Genomic DNA, 20,791 nt, shown 5'->3' on the forward strand with positions numbered 1-20,791 from the left:
AAATCTTGCACGGGACTCTTGGGGCCAAGGAAACAGTTTTTACTGCCCAAGGAATTTCAGCAAATGGCTAAAACTATTTTCTCTAGGGTGCATAAATTCAAACAGGAAAAATATTCCACCCCCTCTTCAAACTTACCCAAAGCATCCAAGATACAGGGGATGGATGGCATTGCCCAAGCTCTGAGTCTTAAGGCATATAATTCTCAATTCTTCTATAACTAGAAAGAGTTCAAATAATTCCTTCACTGCATTTTAAAATAGTGAGTTGGTTAACAAAAAGAAATTCTTAGATAGCAACTGTTTTCATGGAAACTCCGAGGCATAGGTCTGCTTTTTGCTTTACATCTAAAAGCTTCTGACAAAAGACTGAATAACAGATAATATTTCTGGAGAAGGAGTAGTTTCTAATTGCTTCCTATTCAGGCATTTATTTAATGTTGGTAATCAGAGTGTTGTAAGACCACAGGACAGAGTAAAATGATGTCTCACCTGGAGTATGATTGCTATGGAAGAGCTATTTGTCCCTATTACCACTCCAATTCTGATGATAACAGGATGGACTGTCCAAGGTGCAAAACCTTTGTTACAACACATAAGAGATTTGCGTCATTCTCCACATTTATGGGATGATATGTTGTCTTGCAAGTGGTGGAGAAAAGAGGCAAAAAGGAAGAAAGATGTCCCCAAAAAATTGAGGAAAAAAAAACAAACAAACAACCCAGAGGTTTCTAGCTGGGATTTCACTGTAAGGAAATAGAGATGGGAAAACAAAAAATACAGAAAAGGAGAAGCAACATCATTACACAGCTTAGCTAACACTATAAATGTTAATGTAAAAAGAAAAGAGATAAAAATTTCACATGTATGTATGAACAGCAGAGCACCTCTCCCACTCTACTCCCTTGCTTTTATGAAGAGAATAATCGTAATTTGAAATCATTGCACTACAACAAAAGGGTGTATCCTCTCAAGCAACTATTTACAGTTTTATGTATATTCAGCTGCCATGAAAATCGAAGGAAACACTCACTAAACAATAAAATCTTGGTTTATGACTTCTGTCATTAACATTAGCAGCTTTACTGAACTATCTATTGAGAAAAATAGGGAGCAATAAAAAGCCACAATTCATCCCACTTAGAGGAAAAAATAAAACAAACAGAATACATTGTTCATTTAAGGAATGATGACAAAGCAATAGGGAGATAATTTTCTCCACCCCCTAAAATATTAGATCAGAAAGCACAAACCTTTGCCAAATACCTGATGCTGATTCCAAACAGAAATGCATTTTAACTGTTTGCATGCATTTGCAGATCTAACCAAAACCTACATTACGGGAATGGGCAGAGTATAAGCTGTTTTTTGCAGCTCCATCATGCAGTAGCCCATCATACATTGCCAATAACAGGTTTATTAGGTCTGTATTGGTACTCAGGGATTTTATGATTATTAATACTTTACTGAAACCATTACAAAGACTGCATTTTACAGAAGTGCTACAAGCTGAGCTGCTTTAGAAGAAGAATTGGAGCTCCCAGCTGCGGTCCGCTTGCAGGAGTAACATGTACTTGAGCTTGCTCACTGAAGTGCTACATTACAAGGACAGAGAGATGCGTGCAATTGAGCAGCAATATTATCACAGACAGGAGATAATTGGTTAAGAGCAAATTTTATAGGGGGCTTCTTAGTGTGAAGGTGGTTTTCAGTAAACCAAACCACCTCTATACTATACATTCAATTGCATTCTTGTGCCTCTCTGAGAAGATCTTGCCACAGCTGAACGCATGGGCATAAGCACAAAGCAACAACTGTGTTGAATCTTATTACTGTTAAGACATTGCTCCCCAACATTACCAGCAAGATCAATCACGACATGGATTAGTGGGCACGGGGTGATGGGTTGATGGTTCAACTAGATGACCCTAGATGTCTTTTCCAACCTTAATGATTCTATGATTCTATTCTAATTGATGCTCAGCAGATGGTTGTTTTGAACACCTTGCCAATTCATAGAATCATAAAATGTCCTGGGCCATAATGGGCCATAATGACCATCCATTTTCCAAGCCCCTGCTATGTGCAGGGTTGCCAGCCACCAGACCAGGCTGCCCAGAGCCACATCCAGCCTGGCCTTGAATGCCTCCAGGGATGGGGCATCCACAGCCTCCTCGGGCAACCTGTTCCAGTGCGTCAGCAGCCTCTGTGTGAAATGTTGTTTGTATGCACTGAGCATCACCAGCATTTTTGATGGTCAGCCTCCTCTTTCAATTTTAACATCACTACTTTGCTTAAGCAGTGCATGGGAAGAAGCACAGCTTTGCTTTAGACAGGGCATAAATCTTTTCTTGTTAAGGGATAACTTCTCATAGCAAACACGTGGGGTGTCAACCTCCCCCTCACACACCTGTGGTGAAGATAGATAGATGCTGCTTCTCTCCTACCTCCATCCGAATATACACACACAGCAGTCATAAAATGCGCTGACAAGGCCATTTAAAATACAAATATGGTTCAGTCATAAATAATGCCTTTCTTATAAGAATAGGAAGACAGATGAAAAGATTAGTCATTCAGGGCTTGCAGAACTCTGCTGCCAGCAAAATGGACAGGAGATGGAACAAGTTAAAAATGAAATACCAAAGATTTGAAACATTTACTTTGCTTTGAGGCTTTTATGTTAACACTGCATAGCTGTGGGAACAGGACCTGAGCTGATAATGTGAAGTTAGCTTTTTTGGTTTTTTAGTACTAGGCAACAACAGATATTGATTTGGTTGACTGTACAAGCAATCATCCCTGATTCCCAACACATCTAATTATCTTACACAATTACATGATGACAGGTTATTCAATGACTATAATACTAGGAAATAAACGACCCTTAATTTCCACAATTCCATCCTGAAGGTATAAGATTTAGATATTCAGAACTTAAACAAGTCTAAGTAAGTGAAAGTCCCATGGTTTTCAAAGGATCAGTTTTTTCCTCCTGTGCTACCAACAGGAGTCTCACTGGACAAACACTCTTCCTCTTGCTACAATGGGCAATATTAGTATGGGAAATCCACCTCCATGTTCACAAAAGGGGCAGTCACCCCAGTCAGAAACACCAGAAGCCTTTCTCTTCTGCTTAGGCAAAAATCCATTCTGTTAATGTTACAATAGAAATGAAAGATCAAATTCTTCCAGTTATGGTATTCCATAACAGAATATTTTTTAAAATAAAAATCATAAAATTATATCACTTCTGCCTGAATTTTAAAGATGGGGAAAACTAGATTACTTAAAAGCTAGATACTTCCTTGGAGAATCTAATTCAGTGGCTGGAAAAGAGCTTAGCAATTCTTAGAACAGTCACGTATCCTGACAAAGAAATGTCTCAGAAGAGGAAACAGAAAGCAAAGGGAGATGGGATGTGAACAGAAGCAAAAATAATAAAATAAAATGAGAAGCTGTATATTAAGGATCACAGAGGCTCCTGCTCTCCTCTTCCAATTTCATTTTTTTTCTAGGATATCTAACTTCCATCATAATTCTTGTGCGAACTCTTTCCTCTTCAGAAATTACCCCTTCAGAAATGCGATGTGACATCATAGGTTTTCCCCAGTCTAATTTGCCCCTTAAAACACTAGATATTGCATACAGACACCTCCATCAGCTTTTGTGATATATAGCAGAATTGTCTTCCAGGAGAGTGCAGGAAGAATTTCACACATGTGGTCAAAGAGGAGTAAAGAAATAAAATGCAAGCATTTATGTCAGCAGATCTTTCTTATGTGAGACCCTAGAAATTTTCTACCTGCCTTCTGCATATTATTTTATGTTCTAGATTCTCAGCAATCTATGACACACTAAGGGATGTGGCTTAGTGATGGGTCTCAGTAGGACTGGCTGGAGGTTGGAGTTGGTGGTCTTGAAAACCTTTTCCAATCCAGACGACTCTATGATCCTATGATTAATGGCACAAAGGGCCAAGAGAAGAGAGGATGTAGTGCTGTGCTACACAGCTGCATGAAACAGCTTTAATTGTCGAAGCACATGAAATGGAAAATGAATGTCACGTAAAAGAACGAGAATCAGCACATCCCTGCACAAAGCAATGTATTTTACCACTATGCAATATAATGGCATAAGAGAGACAATGCTTTAAATTTAGCCAGTTCTTTCCCTTCTCTTATTTGTTAAGCCTTGCAATGGAGGCAGTCTTAATTATGGTACTTAATTTTGATTTTCAAAATTGATTTTCCACTCTAGTTTCTGCTGGTGCATAGGAAATTCTAGTGAGTCACACAAGCAACATAACAACCATTATCAGCCTTAAAAATAAATCAGAGCTTGCAAATTTCTCCTTTACCCTTATCTTAGTCCCTTGTTCTGCACAAATTACTTCCTTATTCACCTTTCTGATAGGAAGTTTCTTCCTGAGAAGTTAAGAAATCACAACCAAAATGGCATAAAGACTCTCAGATGTGCCATTTGGCTGTTTAAGATTCTTGAATCAAATCAAAGCACAGCATGTAAAATACAGTTATGTATTTGCATGGCAAGTAGTTCCATGGGAAATAATATCAGGAATGAAGTTTATCTTTGGGGAGATAAAAATGAAGATGGAACAACATATTGAAGGCAGTGCTTTTGTGTGTCATCAGTGCATTTTGCAAGGCATTTGATAGGCATAACCCCAAACAAAACAAAATCCGGTGTGGAAACAATTTTATTACAGCACTGCGTACATGCCTCCCATCCCATAGAATTTGAGGACCTTTGTTTACTTTGCATTTGCAAGTAACTGTATGAGATGTTGGGATGTTATCTCTGTTCTAGAAAGGAATAAAATGAGGCGCCAAACAAACAAGCATGGGAGTATATATATCATCCTATCGTAAGCATTATTTTATTCTTGGCTGATTACAAGTTGACTTCTCTTTCAAACCTCTCCTTAAATCTCTCTTTCACTTTATCAGCCTCAAGAGCAAAATTAAAAAGTCAGTTTAAGCAGAAACATCACGATTTGTAGCCACTGTATCGGTGGAACAAATGGCCTCCTTTGACCTAGCATCATTTAACAGTTTGAGGTGAACGTGTCTAGCCATCATCCTGATACTGATATCAAGAAAACCGTCATGCACAAGTAGCCCAGTTCAATGAACGGTGAAGCACTAAAGAACTGCAAGTGATGAAATCTAAAAGAATGGGGGAAAAGGTGAGCTATAAACTGAGTTCATGCTACTGCCATTTTTCCGACAGGCACATACACACTCCTATGGGTTGAGCCCACTCAACAAATTTATGAGCAACAGCAGGGCCCACGCACACTGCTCCCTGTTACCTTACAGTCTTGGCTGCCTTACACTGCTCTCCCCAGCCTCCACTAAAGCAGATCACTACTCCAAACTGTGATTCTCTCCCTTCTTTTTCAGCTATATTATGTCGTTAGCTGGGACATCCCCCATCTGATCAGTCCCTGCAAACCCTTCCTCTCCAGAGGCTCCCACCTGGCTATTAAATGTTAAAATCACAGTCCACAAGTGGAGTGCAGCCAAACACAACAGGCACTGACTTCTGCTCCTTTTAATTGCAAATCATAGAATCACAGGACTTGGAAGGGAACTCAATAGATCAAGTCCAACCCCCCTGCTGAAGCAGGTATCCTAAAAAAAGGTTGCATAGATATGTGTCCAGATGGGTCATGAATACCCCCATACAAGGAGACTCCACAACCTCCCTGGGCTACCTGTTTCAGTGCTCTGTCACCCATACCATAAAGAAGTTCTTCTGCATATTAATATAGAACTTCCTATATTCAAGTTTTAGGCCATTACTCCTTGTCCAATTGCTACACACCACTGAGAAGAGTCTGGCCTCATCTGTTTATCTCCCACCACCTTTTAGATATTTAGTAACATTTGTCAGGTCCCCTCTAAACCTTCAGTCTTGCTCTTCACCTCTGTCCTCAGGTTTCCCGGGCTGTAATCTTCACTTGAGTATGCATTCTGACACTGTGAGCCATAAGGGGAGAGGATGTGCAGTCCAATGTTACAAGGGAAATCAAAAGGTATTTCAGAGGTAATTGTTATAACCATTTCTGAACACTTTAGGTGTTGAACCTTGGTTTAGAAAGCAATGTATTCTTGATTAAAATGCAAAAGAACAGAGGAACAAAGGAAAACAACACAAAGATGATCATAGGGCTTAAGCACCTCTCCCATAAAAAAAAAGGTTGAGGGAGCTGAGATTTTTCAGCTTGGAGAAGGCTCAGGGGAACCATCATTGTGGCCTTCCAATACTGAAAGTGTGTTTATAAACAGGAGAGAGACCAACTTGTTACATGGGCAGATAGTGATAGAACAAGGGAGAATGATTTTAAACTAAAAGTGGAGAGATTTAAGTTAGATGTTAGGAGGAAATTTTTAACTCAAAGGGTAGTGAGGTACTGGAACAGGCTGCCCAGAGAAGCTGTTTATACCTCATCACTGGAGGCGTTCAAGGCCAGGTTGGATGCAGCCCTAGACAGTTTCATTGCTTGCTTATGGCTGGGGGTTGGAATTAGCTGGGCTTTAAGGTCCCTCTTAATCCAAGCCACGCCACACTTTATGAAAATATTCTGTTTAGTCTGTCCAAATATAAGATGGTCTATTACTAAGTTTGATGGCCAAACAATAGAAGTCATCGTAGAATTATTTAAGTAAGTTGGAAGAGACGTTCAGAGGTAGTCTAGTCCAATTACCCTGTAATGAACAGGGACCCTACAGATTGATCGGGTGCTCAGAGTCTTTGAATGTCACCAGGCATGGGGCATTCAGTCCTGGAGAAATCCAGTACTGTCTGCAGTCCTGCTTACTGGGTGCAGAGACAAGGAAGAGGTCTTCATGCTGCTTATTTGTCACCCAAGCACAGCACAGGGTTTTCTCTCTTATTTCTGCCACAATTCTTCTGCATAAGCTTAATTATTCTTTGCAAGCCAGCTGCTCTGCCTCAAATGAAAAGAATAATGCTCTACCACACTGGGACAGGCTAAAGATAAAAGTATTAATGAATATGAAGTAATGTGATATAAAGAATTATAGAAAAGAGAGCACCTACCCCCGCACTGGTTTGTACAGAACCTTAGAGAAATCTGCAGAAAGGTCTGTGCGAGTCTGTAACAAAACTGATTACACAAGTGGCTCATTGTAATGTGACAGATGAAAAGGTTCATTTTGACAATAACAGTAATAAATGGCAGTGTTTGTATCCGCTTTGACCTAAAAGAGAAAATAACTCAAAAGGAATATGAGGTCAAGAGAAAGAATATAATTTTTGTTCATGTACGAGAAGATCTTAAGAAGAACAATAATATGTCCCACTTATTAAAATATAAACTGTACTTTTACCTGTGTAAAGAATATTTCATTAAATTAATTATATGGAAAAAAAAAAAAAAAAAAAAGGAAAGGCTAAAGGTAAACACCGTGTCATGTTTTCTTCATCAGTACTCCTGTTCTTAGGCCAAATATGAGAAATACAGTTGCATAGAATTTCTGTATGGTGAAAGCCAGGTAAAGTACTGAGGCAGCATGTGGATAGTGGGATACATTTCGATGATAGAAAAAAATCCTGAAAAGTAATTTTAGCTTTTTGGGACAACAATTCAATATAGCATCTTTTCAACACTTTGAAGTTTTTAAATTTAACCTGAATGTTTCAAGATAATAGAAACTTTCGGGGTTCTCTATCCAGTAGAAAATTAAGAAAGCATTCCTTGAAAATGTCAAAATATTTTTCTTGCTTTTTTCATCAAAAATCAGAATATTTCAGCCTGCACCAGGGCTGCCAATACTGCTGTCTAAACTGCATCTGCATTTAACATCCCCGTGAGATCTCAGTCAACAGATATTTTTAAAAAATCTTTTCTGCACATCTCACTGAAAATACTTTCTTTTGATTCATTCTAGCAACCCAGAAGATTCTCCCCCATGTTTTTGCAAACTGATTTTTAACAAGCCAGTTACATTAACTGCCTTCTCTATACACTCCATACACTCTATACACAATAATCAACTGACCTGAACTTTTAGAAAAGCACAAGAAGAGAAATTCATACAAAAGCAAGTAATTGACTACGTCCCATTTTTCATGCACAGTGATAAGCACCACATTTCAAGCCTAGGCCTCTGAGAAGAAGGATATAAGAAGAATGAGAGGCTGTTTCCCCATCACTCTGCCGAGCTAAACACATAGAATATTTAGTATATAAATCTTTGGGGAAGCCAGCTAGGTAGTAAACTAAAGAAAAATCTCTAAAAGGCTTCCAGCTGAAGGAAATAATGAACAAAGTGCTAAACTCCATTCCCAGCAATGGAGGGGAGCTCTGATTTCACTCAAGAGAAACAAATTCTTCTCTTCACTTTCTCCCACTTCACCATTCAAAGTCTTGAAATGTTCAGTGAAGGTAAAAGTGATAAAAGGTCCCAGACTTTTTAAGGAGTACCTTATCAAGCAGGTTCAGGCTCCCAGATACTGCTGGTAGTCAGCTAGAGCCAACTTATCTCTTAATTAATGACAGCAGTTGATCTGGTCTCTGGTGAGCACCACTTCTAATCCAGATCCATATTACAGCAAGCTCTACATACAATAGATACTAAGGGCAGTACTTGTAGTTGCCTGCCTACCTACCACTAATATGTACAACACTCTCACATTCCTCAGAAGTCATTATTTTAATCAGTTAAGCACATCCGACTGCCAAAACTGTTCCTTTAAAATGCCCTCTGATGTATCTGTTGCTTGCTTTCAAGACTCCTTTCTCAAATGTGTAATAGGTGTTTAACTGCTTGAAGTTCCTTACAAATATTGGATTAAATAATACTCAGTTACAGTTATTTGCTAAGTTGTTTTCTGCCCTCAGTAATGATGTAGGTAAAGACACCAGAAAGACAGCAGATTGCAGCTGCATTGCACAAATATATTGGTAATTTGTTGTGATTTAAAGATGAGATAAGCAGACAGCATAGTCTTCTAGTCTCAGATGGTTTCAGTCTGAAGAGGACTAAAGCAATATACCTTTTTTATTATCTCATCTATTATGGACAATAAATCACCATTAAAGCTCAGGACAGAACATGGCAACACAAATGTGTTATATGAATGCATTACCTCAGTGTATTTCAAGGCAAGAGCTTAGTAGTGAAACTGAGAGAAACCTGCACAAGTTCTATCAGAACAAGTGCTTGATATAACATACCAATCCTTTGGCTTTTACTGCATACTGTGGGCACACCTCAAGAAATATATCATGGATATATGTTACTTGGTACATCTCGTTTCTTTGCACATGTAAAGAGATCAAAATATCAGGCAGGGCTTTATAAATCACAGATTCAACTGTTTCTAAGACAGGGCACACAGTTTAGGTTCCAGCCTCCATACCTGTGCATTTGGAAATGTGTAATGTGCCTTAGTGAAAGACCTGTGTTTGTATTTACACAAGGCATACTCCATTATGGAAATTCAGGAGGTACTGTTTGTTTTAAATTTTGAAACCACATACAAAGCCACTTACTCAAGTAGGAACAAAGCTGGGTGAGATGGAGACCTGGGCAGCTTGGGTGGCAACCGAACCATAGCAGGAGGTTGGAATTAGATACTCTTCAAGGTCCCTTCAAACCCAATCCATTCTATGATTCTGTGATTCAATGATTATATGTTTCTATGATTCTGATTGTCAAAGATTACAAGAAGAGGAATTACAGACTACTTGCAAAATTGTGGCCTTCAGAAGTTGAGGTAATTTTCACTCAAAGCTGTGTAGTGTGAGGGAGCCTTCTTAAGCTGATGCATTGCAGTCTGATTTACAGTTACATTTAAACATCTGGTCCTCTCAGTTTATGTACATTGATGAGTTCTAGTCAGAGGAACTGACAGAGTCTTAAAATATTATAGAACAGCATTTTTTTTTATAACTATTTCACTTGTGCGTACTTCCTGGACAGGATTAAAGTCAGGGTTGTAAGTATGAGCCAAGAACACCATCATAATATTGTTGTAGCTGATTGATATTAAGCACCACAAATTTCCCAGCAAAGATTTAACAAAGCAGAGTTATACAGTGGATAGATAGCATTATATACAAGGTGGTCACACACACACACACACAACCTTTATAATTCCTAAGAGTCAAATTCTCTTCTTCCATTGACTTATACTGGGATTTTGTCTAATGAACACCCTGATTTTCCCTCAGTTGACTCTGGCAGAGCCTCCGTTCTACTGCTTACCTGTTCTTCATAGACTTAGGCATTCTATTATATTCACTTGAAAAAGAGCAGCTGACTAGTCAATGTTCCTGACAATATCAGATACAAAAATGTTCAAGGTTGCCAAAACAATTTAGAACATACCTAGCTAATGTCAGCGCCAACCAAATAATTTACCAATAACTTGGAAGAAAGGTGAAACCATAAACAGTTTTCATATTTTAGAAGTCTTATACAGTCAGTTCCTCCAGACTCATCTATTTAAAGAGCAAAAGCCATAAAATACTTCAGAACACAACAAAAAGTAGTATTTTGCACTTAATTAGGTTTCTCAGTACATGTGAAAGTACTTTAGAAGTGTCCCTCTGGTCAATGAAAATAAAAATCGACAGCCATAAAAGCCCTCAATTCATTTGTAAATAGATACTGATTCTAGCACTTCACTCCAACCTAATTTATCCTACATGAAGAGAAGTGATGCAAGAACTACCAATTTATTCTTTGTTAAGCAGAGAGCATTGCTCACAGTATTTAACAATCTGAACTGCATATATTTTTCCTATGTACACTTAAATATTTTCAGTAAATCATAATTAAGTAATTTTCCAGTTCTGTACTATGATATATATTCCTATTATTTTAAAATTTTCAAACATTCATCCACACACATGACAGAATGTTTCAGGATAGACCAAACAGATTTTCTATCATGTTTAATGTGAAATGATGCATTTTAACTAAAAGATTTGAAAAGCAAAAATTCAGTAATGTGCATAACTCTAATTAGACTGCAACTGAGCAGAACTGTTCAGCTGCCTTGCCTAACAGCTGGTCTAAATCTCTGAGGGAGGAGCATATTTTTACAAAACATTTTATGAGGCCACACACTGAGCGCCACAGGAGTTTATTATAGAGGCAGACAGGTTGATTAATAAATATCAGTTTTGCTTTGGGAATCAGAAATGTAAGCGGTTTGCTCGTCCAAGATGTCTAGGCAATTTATGGATTTCTGCTTATTTACATGTGTGTAATTTAGTGATTCCAAATGTTATATTAAATAAATAACCTCATGCATTACTAGCCAAGTTCTTTTATCAACTTCTCAAATGCTTATACTTGGCAACATTCAGAAGTGAAAACAACGGTCTTCAGACAGAAAGATTTGTAGAAAATGAGGATAAAACAGCTGAGCCAACATTTAACACCAATCTGTCTCCAAGACACATGTACAGACAGCCTGGCAAGATAACTAGGGCAGGAGGAGTGGAAAGAGAGGAGGCCAAAGACTGCGGAGTGTTAGATTTGCAGTTGTGAGTCACTTTATCTTCTGAGTTACTGAGCAAGATGGATGTCGTGACCTTTCACACAGCATTGCTGAACAAAGTGCAAGTAATGCTGAATGTCAGCCTGGATGATAACTTGAATCATTTTATAAAAGCTCAAAAATATTTGAATTATTTTCAAGAAGCACAACTTTTTTGGAGGCTACCCATTCTGTATTCTGGACCCAATCCTTCTGCTTTGCAGTTCTGGTGAACAATAAACATAAGCAGTTATGTATATTTTTTTAATGAAATCTGTATCTGGCAGTCACTTAGTAAATGATTCATAGTTAAACAAAGATATTTTTGGCGTATCTGTAATGTATAAAGAAAAAATAATCAGACTGTAGAAATGTAGAAATTGACTCACAATATTGGGACTATATATCTTTTCTCTATTTCACTGTTATTTTCTTAACCTTTCAGTTAATTTTACAGATTGTTATTATTTTCTTTTGCGTTTCATGTTAGAACTTAATTCTGCTAACACGTCCTTGCTGACAGCTCCTGACACTGCTGTGATATGAACAATTGTCCCAAGCCATTGAACTCTTAACTCAGAGAATCTCTTGGAGGACACCCACACTCAATTGCAACATTTCTTATGCAGTCCTACGTCATTAGGATCATCAGTAGCATATTAACCATATTGAAGACAAGATTTATCTTTCTATATGGATAGGACAAGGTATATTAATACTTTGCCAACTCATTCATACAAACCGAACTTGCTAAGAACATACAAGCAGGGTTATCTTGTCAGCAAGATTATCTGCCCAGAACTGTCAACTGTCATTACCATTGACCCTGACATTCTCATCATCATTATCTTTCCTTCCTTCCTCCCTCCATTCCTTCCTTCCTTCCTTCTCCCTTCCTCCCTCTACATCCCTCACAACATTTGGAAGATTATATGGTATTTTTTTCCTACACACTCTTGCCTATACTTGAGGCCTAACTAACAATATTTTTTTGCGAACTAGGAATTAGGCAACTTTCTGGAATGAAAAAATAAAAAATAAAAAAAAAAATTAAAAAAAATCTAATGACCTAGCTGTTTAAAAAAAATAAAAATCAATACCACATCCATAATTCATTAAAAAACTGTCACTCTTCAAATATGTTTTAAGCGTCTCATTCTACCTCAGAGGTTTTAAGTTTATGAGAGAATCTTTCATGCTTATGATTCAGAAACCAGAGTCTTGCTTCACCATAACATTAAGGATTAATCAGTTAAAGAGGAACAAATTTGGAGAGATTACTTTGGTAGTACACTTTTATTACTGAGTGCACAGAGTACTTTTTCCTATTTCTCTTGAAATAAAATGTTATGAATGAAGCAGAGTCTGTGAAAATATCAAAACACAGATGCAACTGACCCATTTTTACCTGTACTAAAAATAAAAAAGACAACAAAAACCAAAAGCTAAACCAAACCAAACAACAAAAAATCTGACTGTGAAAATGAAAAAGCCAGAAATAAGTTACCTTCTAAATAAACACTAATTTTTGAAAATAGTGTTTTGGATATAGATCATCCTCCAGCAGTATGCTTGGTAAACTGTTCATCCATACACACACATACACAGATACATAAATGTATAGATGATGGAGCACTGCATAGAAAGGGAAACTAGTTTTACCAAGTTTGGCACTACTTTCTAACAGTTTTGAATGTTCTACTGGCCTTGCTATAGGCACATTTCCTGATCTCTCCCTTCTGTATAAACTCGTAATTATTTGGGAAGGTCAGTACCTCCCGCTCTGCAGCTCTGTTCAAGCTCTGTGGTGGAGCTGCCACTCACAGATGATACTGGGAAAAATGCCATGACCGGAGAGCTGCTACTTGTTTTCTGTTGTCTTGTTTTCAAAAAGAGAAGCCAAAATAGCCCATATTTGTATCTCAGTGTTTTTACAGTTTTTAGTCTCAGTATTACATGTTACAGATGGATATCTTAAGCTATAGCTGCAAAATCATTTCTAGAAATATTTGTAAAACAATTGCATTTCATAAATTGCACAATTTCCCCTCAGACCAACATGCTTTCAGGTTCTGTTGCTCTCTGAATAAACAATTCCTGTTTTGCTTCAAAGCAGTCAGCTTCTTCCAAACATTATACCTTGTTCTACATTCTTCCATTTTGTCTATGTGGGGCCCTGTATAGGCTGAACCATCCCTAAGAATCCATCAGCACCTACTGTCTTGAGTGTAAACTCCAGCTACCACCAGTGCAGTGCTCCTGGGATATCTGAGAGTAATTGATCACTTCTTACCTAATCTATGTTCAACCACCACACAAATCCAGCAATATGACACAGCTGCTTTTTGCCAGTGTCATGGGACCTGTGATGTCAGACTTGGACTGAAATATCTAACTTCTGGATATCTAAAATCAGGTGAGGTGAATCATGTCTTGACAGAGGCATTAAGTTTTCTATATTAATGAACAGAAAGTGTCCATTTGTGTTTTTCCACGTGTTGACAGACAGGATTGTGTAATGGTGCTCTTTTTGAATAATTAATTGTTCTTGATATAAAGAGAAGCACTGAAAAGAACATTTGGTTTGATAAGATTGGTGGCACATGAAGGCTTTAGTCTGAATATGTTTTTGTGAGTCCCATTTCCACTGGCTTTAAAAAAAGGACGAGATCTTAATTCTTGGTTTCATATTCCACAGACACAGATGCCCAGTGAAGTGAAAAATGCGCAGAATCATCCCCATGACTTTAAATATATGGAAATGTATTTCTAAAACTCATAATATATATATATCCATAATATGGAGCTGTGTGCCCTGTATTCTTGTCCTCTTCCAACAACATTATTTAGAATTCTGATGGACTTTGCAGCAACTCTTTTTCCTAAAGAGTTTTCTTTACATAGGACCAGCGACACATCCAATTCTTATTGCTTAAACAAGTCACGCCTACAGTTTCAGATAATATATTTTATTTCCTAGCCAGACACTCTAGCTGTATTTATAATCATGTATTAGAAGATACTGACTTGACAATGCTCAGGGATAGACCCATTTAAGACTAGTCCTTGGACACAATATTTACAAATTAAACAAAAATCTGGGGTTTTATATGTTCACCATCACTTCTGTCCTTCATATAGTTCGGAAGATTTAAGAGAATGGCAACTTACCATTCATTTTCTGTCCAGGACAGATAACTCTTGTAAAGATAAATGTGCTGCCAGACTGCTCTACTGTCTCCTAGTGCATCATTTTAAAATTTCATGACTTTTTTTTTTTTTTTTTTCCTCCACTAAGCCTAAGATAATGCCCATAGAGCTTTCTGTCCTATAATGCAAGGAAGAATTGTAAAACATGCCAAAATCAAATGTATTCAGTAATTCCAGTAATAGGATTCATTTCACTTAAGTAGTCCAAATAAGTAGAGTTTGCAGCATCAAGATTTCAGACTGCATTTTAGCCTTCATAATATTATATATTCCTTTAGAGGGTATCTTTGTGAAGCCTATTAACATTGATGTTATTACTTTAATGCCAGACATCTTCAATATAAGGCAATGAAGGCAATAAAATAGAATGAAATAGTTAAATTGGTGGCTAGTGCCCTTTACTATCATGCCCTGATTTCAAAATGCATGCTAGATCTGAAAACTGCAAATGCAAGGATATATTATGCATTAAAGCTATAAGATACAAATTAATTCCAGAAATCAGGGAACATCTGACAGGAGAAATATGTGGCAGTTTGATCCCAGTTATGACAGCAGTATTGAAAGCAAGTGTCCAAAATCGAACAGTTATTTCTGATAGAATAATTTCAAGAGAAAAGCTCCTGAATCTTCAATTTATATCTAAAATTCTGTGCCTAGAGATGGTGTGGAAAATGAACAAAATTTGTGAACTAATCTTTTAGGTCAGATGAGATAAAAACTAAAATTATTTCCTCATTTACCTCCTCACTTTAGAGATCAAAATCATGTTTCTGGCTTGCTGATACAATTATTTGCTTGTATGCTTGCCAGGCAGTGTAGTACATATCCATCTTCACTACGTGCTCTATGCCAGCAATTGCTCTGCTTGTGCTAGGCAGTTGGAAACCAATCTGTTAAAGTCCACAGCATGACGCAAAGCCATTTTCCTCTCCTCCTAACACCTTTCTCATTGAGAGTTGTCTTAAAGAGCAATCTCTCTCCATCAGCACATCTCCTCACCAGTGCCTGGCCAATAGATCTTACAGTCTACGCACAAGTTTTTAAATGATGCTTTCTTGGCTTAGCAGGGTTTTTTACGAGTTGGCAGAAAAGCACACAGATGAAAAACTGTTTGGTTCTACCTCAGCTAGCAATATATTCCAATATAATTTGGGTGACCATTACCCAGATACTTCTGTGGGCAAACTGAAGATCTGGGTAATTCATCAGTCTGCTAACAGAATCCTCATTTAAATCCTGATGCACAGCAGAAAGTACTTAATATTACAATATATCACCTATTTCCCTTGCTGGCATCAGTACAGGAGGAGTCTAAATTTTTTTTATGAATTTTTAAATGAATCTACATTTAAAGTTGCATTAGAGGAATGAATGCACTGTATAGATGTGACTTCAAAAATGTCTGCCTTGCAAATTACACAAGCTCCTACACAAGGCAATCTGACAATATCTGATCCCTGTTGCTGGGATGGATGAGTTTCCATCAACAACTGAAAATGACTCCTTCAGCACTTATCCATCATGTCTGAAATCCTGCTGTCCTATTAAAGCATCTCTGACTCACTGCAAACAATTTAATTTGGAACAAAAAGATTCATTTGTTATGCATAACACTGAATATTAGCGATGGGATTGAACTGCTAGGGCATGGAAAGGGATTTGGGAAACCAGGCTTCAGCTGCCTGCTCAGCTATGAAATTGCTGTAAAACTACTCTTTTCTCCACCGTGTACTTTTGTTTCAGCAAATCGGAAGAAGATGATAATACTGATTACTCCCATAAAGCATGTCAGCATAGGCAGATTAAAACTACTTTATAGGTCAATATAATTAGAGAAAGGTGAGGTTCTATACTACACATTACATCTGAAAGATCTATCTATATGTGCACAGTAATTTGTTTAAATCTGCAAGAATATATTATTTGCAACCTCCCTTCACATTTCACCTTTATGCTTTCTTCTTTTAGGAGAAGGAAACCGAGAAAGAGACCCATTCCTTCATCAAATAACTTTTCCTGTAGCCTACTACCAGTTGGTTCATTCTAAATTAGTAATCAAAATTAAGAAAGAAATGTAGACAGAGCTAGCACAACTTTTGTGCTGGTGATTGCAGAATGAGGAGTTTAAAATGAAAGAAAGTAATTTGAGAACGGTAAAGAACTGCAGAATAGCTCTTTAAATAGCTATGTAAAATTTAGCAAAGCTATACTCAGTGAAGATATTGCAGGCACTTCTGTGCAATGCAGTTGCTGTGCTAGAACTTCAAAATGTCGTAAACAATAAATAAAGGAAAAATGAGGAGCTTCTTGAATTGTAAGTACATGTCCATTAATAAAACTGGCACTGCAAAACCAAGAAGTGCTTTTGAGGTAAAGATGTAACATAGCTTCATTAATTTGTCTTCATTAATTAGCTTCTAATGACCAGAAAGTTCCTCTCAGACAACATCACATAAAGAAAGCCTTTATAATGCTAAAAAAATTCAAATATTTCGTAGAGCATGTGAAAGAACTATCTCCTAGTCACAAGGTGCTTTTTTATCATACTGCACTTTAATTGCTGTACTTTTTTCCTACATTTTATTTTCATCCAGAGCTACACTTTCCTGCCCTAACCAGATTCAGAAGTTTGAAGCATCTAGGACCACATTTTTAGCCCTACTCTGCAATTTAACATAATTAGCTATAACTGTTAGAATTATTAGAAAGATTTCAAGCAATAATTTTCAGAATGAAGTATGTCTGCACAGATTTCTTGCTGAAAAAAGGACCTAAGGAATTTATATTTGCTTTTCCATTTAGCTGTCAAGTGATGGTGGTTTATCTATACAATATATTAAATTTTAAGTCAACTTTATTTTCTGTGATTACCACCATTTTTATATATGAAATACACCAGTATTTGGCACAACTGAAATTTCTTCCAGAACAGTTGTTCAGCACCTTTTTCTTTAGATTTTCTATCACAGAGGAAGAAAGATGTTATGAAGGAAGTCAAGTAAAAAATGAAAGGATGCTTCTTCCACTACTTCAAGTGATAGACAGTTTTTCTCTCTGTCTGGCACTTTACAGCAATATTTATCACTCCAATGCAGCTTCTTTCTTTTAATTTAACTATTTTAAAAGAAGTCCATCCTTTCTTCTCATCTTTGTTGGTTTATTTTTCTTCAGAATGAAGGTCAATAAAGTATAATAAGGAAAAAGAGTTGTTAAACCTTTAAGAAGGATGAAAGTAAATAAGACGCTTAAGATGGATTCTGAATTTCCTTCTTTGGAGGTGGTTGAGCAGTCTCTCTTCATGAGAAGCAGGACGCAGTATTGAGAAATAAGTAAAGAAAAGTAGGATGAGTGAATACAGAAAGCACTCCTCTGATGCAAAGAGAACAGGAGACAAGAGTTGTACAAGCACAGCAGCAACATGTTAATGGTTTGTGTTGATATTTTTTATGCCATATCACAGTACTTAATGTTCATATTGTGAGGCAAAGGCTCTCCTAAGAAAGGATGATGGATAATGAACAAGAATTCCCTCAACTGCTGCATGGGAAAAGCACAACTACCCGAAGAAACAATCATCAGAAGTAAAAAAAGTACTAAAAAAACTTAAAGACAGTAGTCTCAAGAAAATCAGGATCAGAAAGATCATCGTGGTGAACAAGAGATGAATAGATGCATGATTGAAACATCCAACTGCAGTTGGAAGAGTAAAAGAGAACCTCAGCTCTGTTCTGCAGCCTCAAACAGGTGGTTTCAATGCTGAACCAACCCAAGTCCTTCAGGAGAATAAAACCGTAACAACATAAATCAAAAGTACATTAACAAATACTGCTGCTTAAAGTGTATTTAGGGCTGGTGATAGCATAAATTTGGTTCAGTATCAAATACAGGAAACATAGCCTAGTGAGTGTGATAAATCAACAGTATTTCAGCAAAACATTTTTTTTCCTGTGTCACAGGCAAAAGCCACACAGTTTCATTATTCTTTAAGCATCACCATCAGTAGTAGATTGCAATGGGTGAATATTTCCTGAATATTATATGAGGCTTATGCTTAATTTACAATAAATGACAGTGAAGGAAAAGAGGCAAACCTGAAAATTCTCCAGTGCATACTGAATCACTGGTCATTCCTCCCTCATAAGAATTTGAATTTCAACAAGAATTTTTAATTGAACCCCCTGGATTTTAGTTTATGATTTAATCTACCAAGTTGCTAAGGCAACCAACGATTATAGCTGTTGGGCAAAATTCACAGAATTGTTAATCGATCTTAATCTGGATACAGTGTATCAGTAGTTATTTCACAGGGGAAATAGAAAATGTTAAGGAAAAAGTTTGGGTTTAATTCTTAAGTTACAACATGGAATGACATTAGAATTGTAAATATGCTTTTCACGATAAATATCTATATTAGAAATACCATATTTTAAAATTGGGTGTTCCAATAGAGAGGAATCTTTTGGCAAGGTCTATGTATCCCTCGGCAATGGCTCTCTCAGAAACATCTAATCAATGAACTTTTTAATGTGTTTGACTCTCCCTCTGCTCTGAAGGGGGAATAATGGATTTACCCTGATTGAAGGTCACAGTCATTATTCCAATATGATTGTGTTAGAGGATAACCTTTGTATGATGCTATTTCAATTTGTGTAATATTTGCCTGGCCCACAATATGAAATGTAATGGCCAGCCAATGTGTGGTCAAGAATTTGTGCCTGGTACCTTTTTTCCATTGTGAAATTTAACCAATTGCCCCAGATATCTGAACCTCTTTCAGTTTCACATTTCACTGATAGATAAACTTGCCTACCAGACTATTCAAGTAATTTTGAAATCACATGCTTTGAAAATATTCTTAATATTAAGTGTAATTATTATATAATGCATAGCATATCCATTCTAATGGCCACTGGTAGTTAGCCAGAAAGTGTATTTTCTGTTTTATGATCTTATTAAGTGTTCACAGATTTATGCAATCTGTTTTATTTAACCTAGCAGTTATGAGAATACTTTCACTCTGGCTTAGTTGAACTCACTTTTAAAGAGAACAGCTAAACTTTTCTGAAAATCCAAAGCTAGTATCTCATTCCTAATTAGACTGTTCTAAATCAGTGCCTACTATTTTATCATGTTGGCCTATGACATCGGATGTGGATGTTGGTGGTATGGCCGTTGATGTGAAACCTTCCACCAGTATTCCATTACATCCGTGACAAATGGCAGCACTGGGGCAGTCTGGCAGAATGATGTCTGACATGGATGTGTGTATGATGGAAAGGTGTGGAAATGAATTCTTATGTGTGGGAAAAAAGGGAAAAAAAAAAAAAAGGCACCCATTGACATTGACAGATGCAGTTTGTATCTGTTGTAGTTTCCATGGAAATAAATAGAAGGCATTACTTTCAGAAGAGTCTACGTATTTCACAGGAGAACGTTAGCTATAGTATTTTAAGGCAACATTTTGCAGAACAAAAGTATTTAGTTATTCAATTTACTTATTATTTCTTCAACATTTATTTCACATTTGATGTCTATTCCTCACTTTCTTTTGCTCTTGTAATCTAGAATATCTCTTTTTCACTGTGCTTATAGGAAATCCAGCTTCAAGATGAAAACTATATTAGAAAAAAAGTGATAGAAAGAAACATCAAAAAGGACAGAAATCAAACTGAAAGAACTGAATTATTACAACTCATCTTTTTAATTATTTCTAGTTTTCTCATTTGCCCTTCTTCATCTTCACAGTAATTTTTTATCCCCTGTGCTTAATATAAATTCCTTATTTGTTTCTGTCTTTTCATTTTATCTATCTGCTGCACTGTTTAGCATTATCCATCTCATTCCTTTCTGCCTTCCATTAATTAACTATGTGATAGTTTCTAAATATTTTTTCTTACAAAATTTGTGTTGCTGTTTTACCTAATAAAAGCATTTTAATGAAGAGAAAACCCTGGATTACTTTGTAAGAATGAAGGAACCATTCAAAATTAAGATTTCTAGGATTCGTTGCAAGTATATTACGTAATATACAAGTATA

General features: G+C 36.8%; 1 protein-coding gene across 23 annotated transcripts in view; it reads right to left on the minus strand.

Annotated features, from left to right (window-relative positions):
• The window catches only part of DLG2 (discs large MAGUK scaffold protein 2), a 964,547-nt gene that overhangs the window by 481,244 nt on the left and 462,512 nt on the right, over positions 1-20,791 (minus strand). The gene's annotated exons all lie outside the window — the stretch shown is intronic.

Source organism: Coturnix japonica, chromosome 1 (genome assembly GCF_001577835.2).
Source record: "Coturnix japonica isolate 7356 chromosome 1, Coturnix japonica 2.1, whole genome shotgun sequence".
Taxonomy (NCBI): Eukaryota; Metazoa; Chordata; class Aves; order Galliformes; family Phasianidae; genus Coturnix; species Coturnix japonica.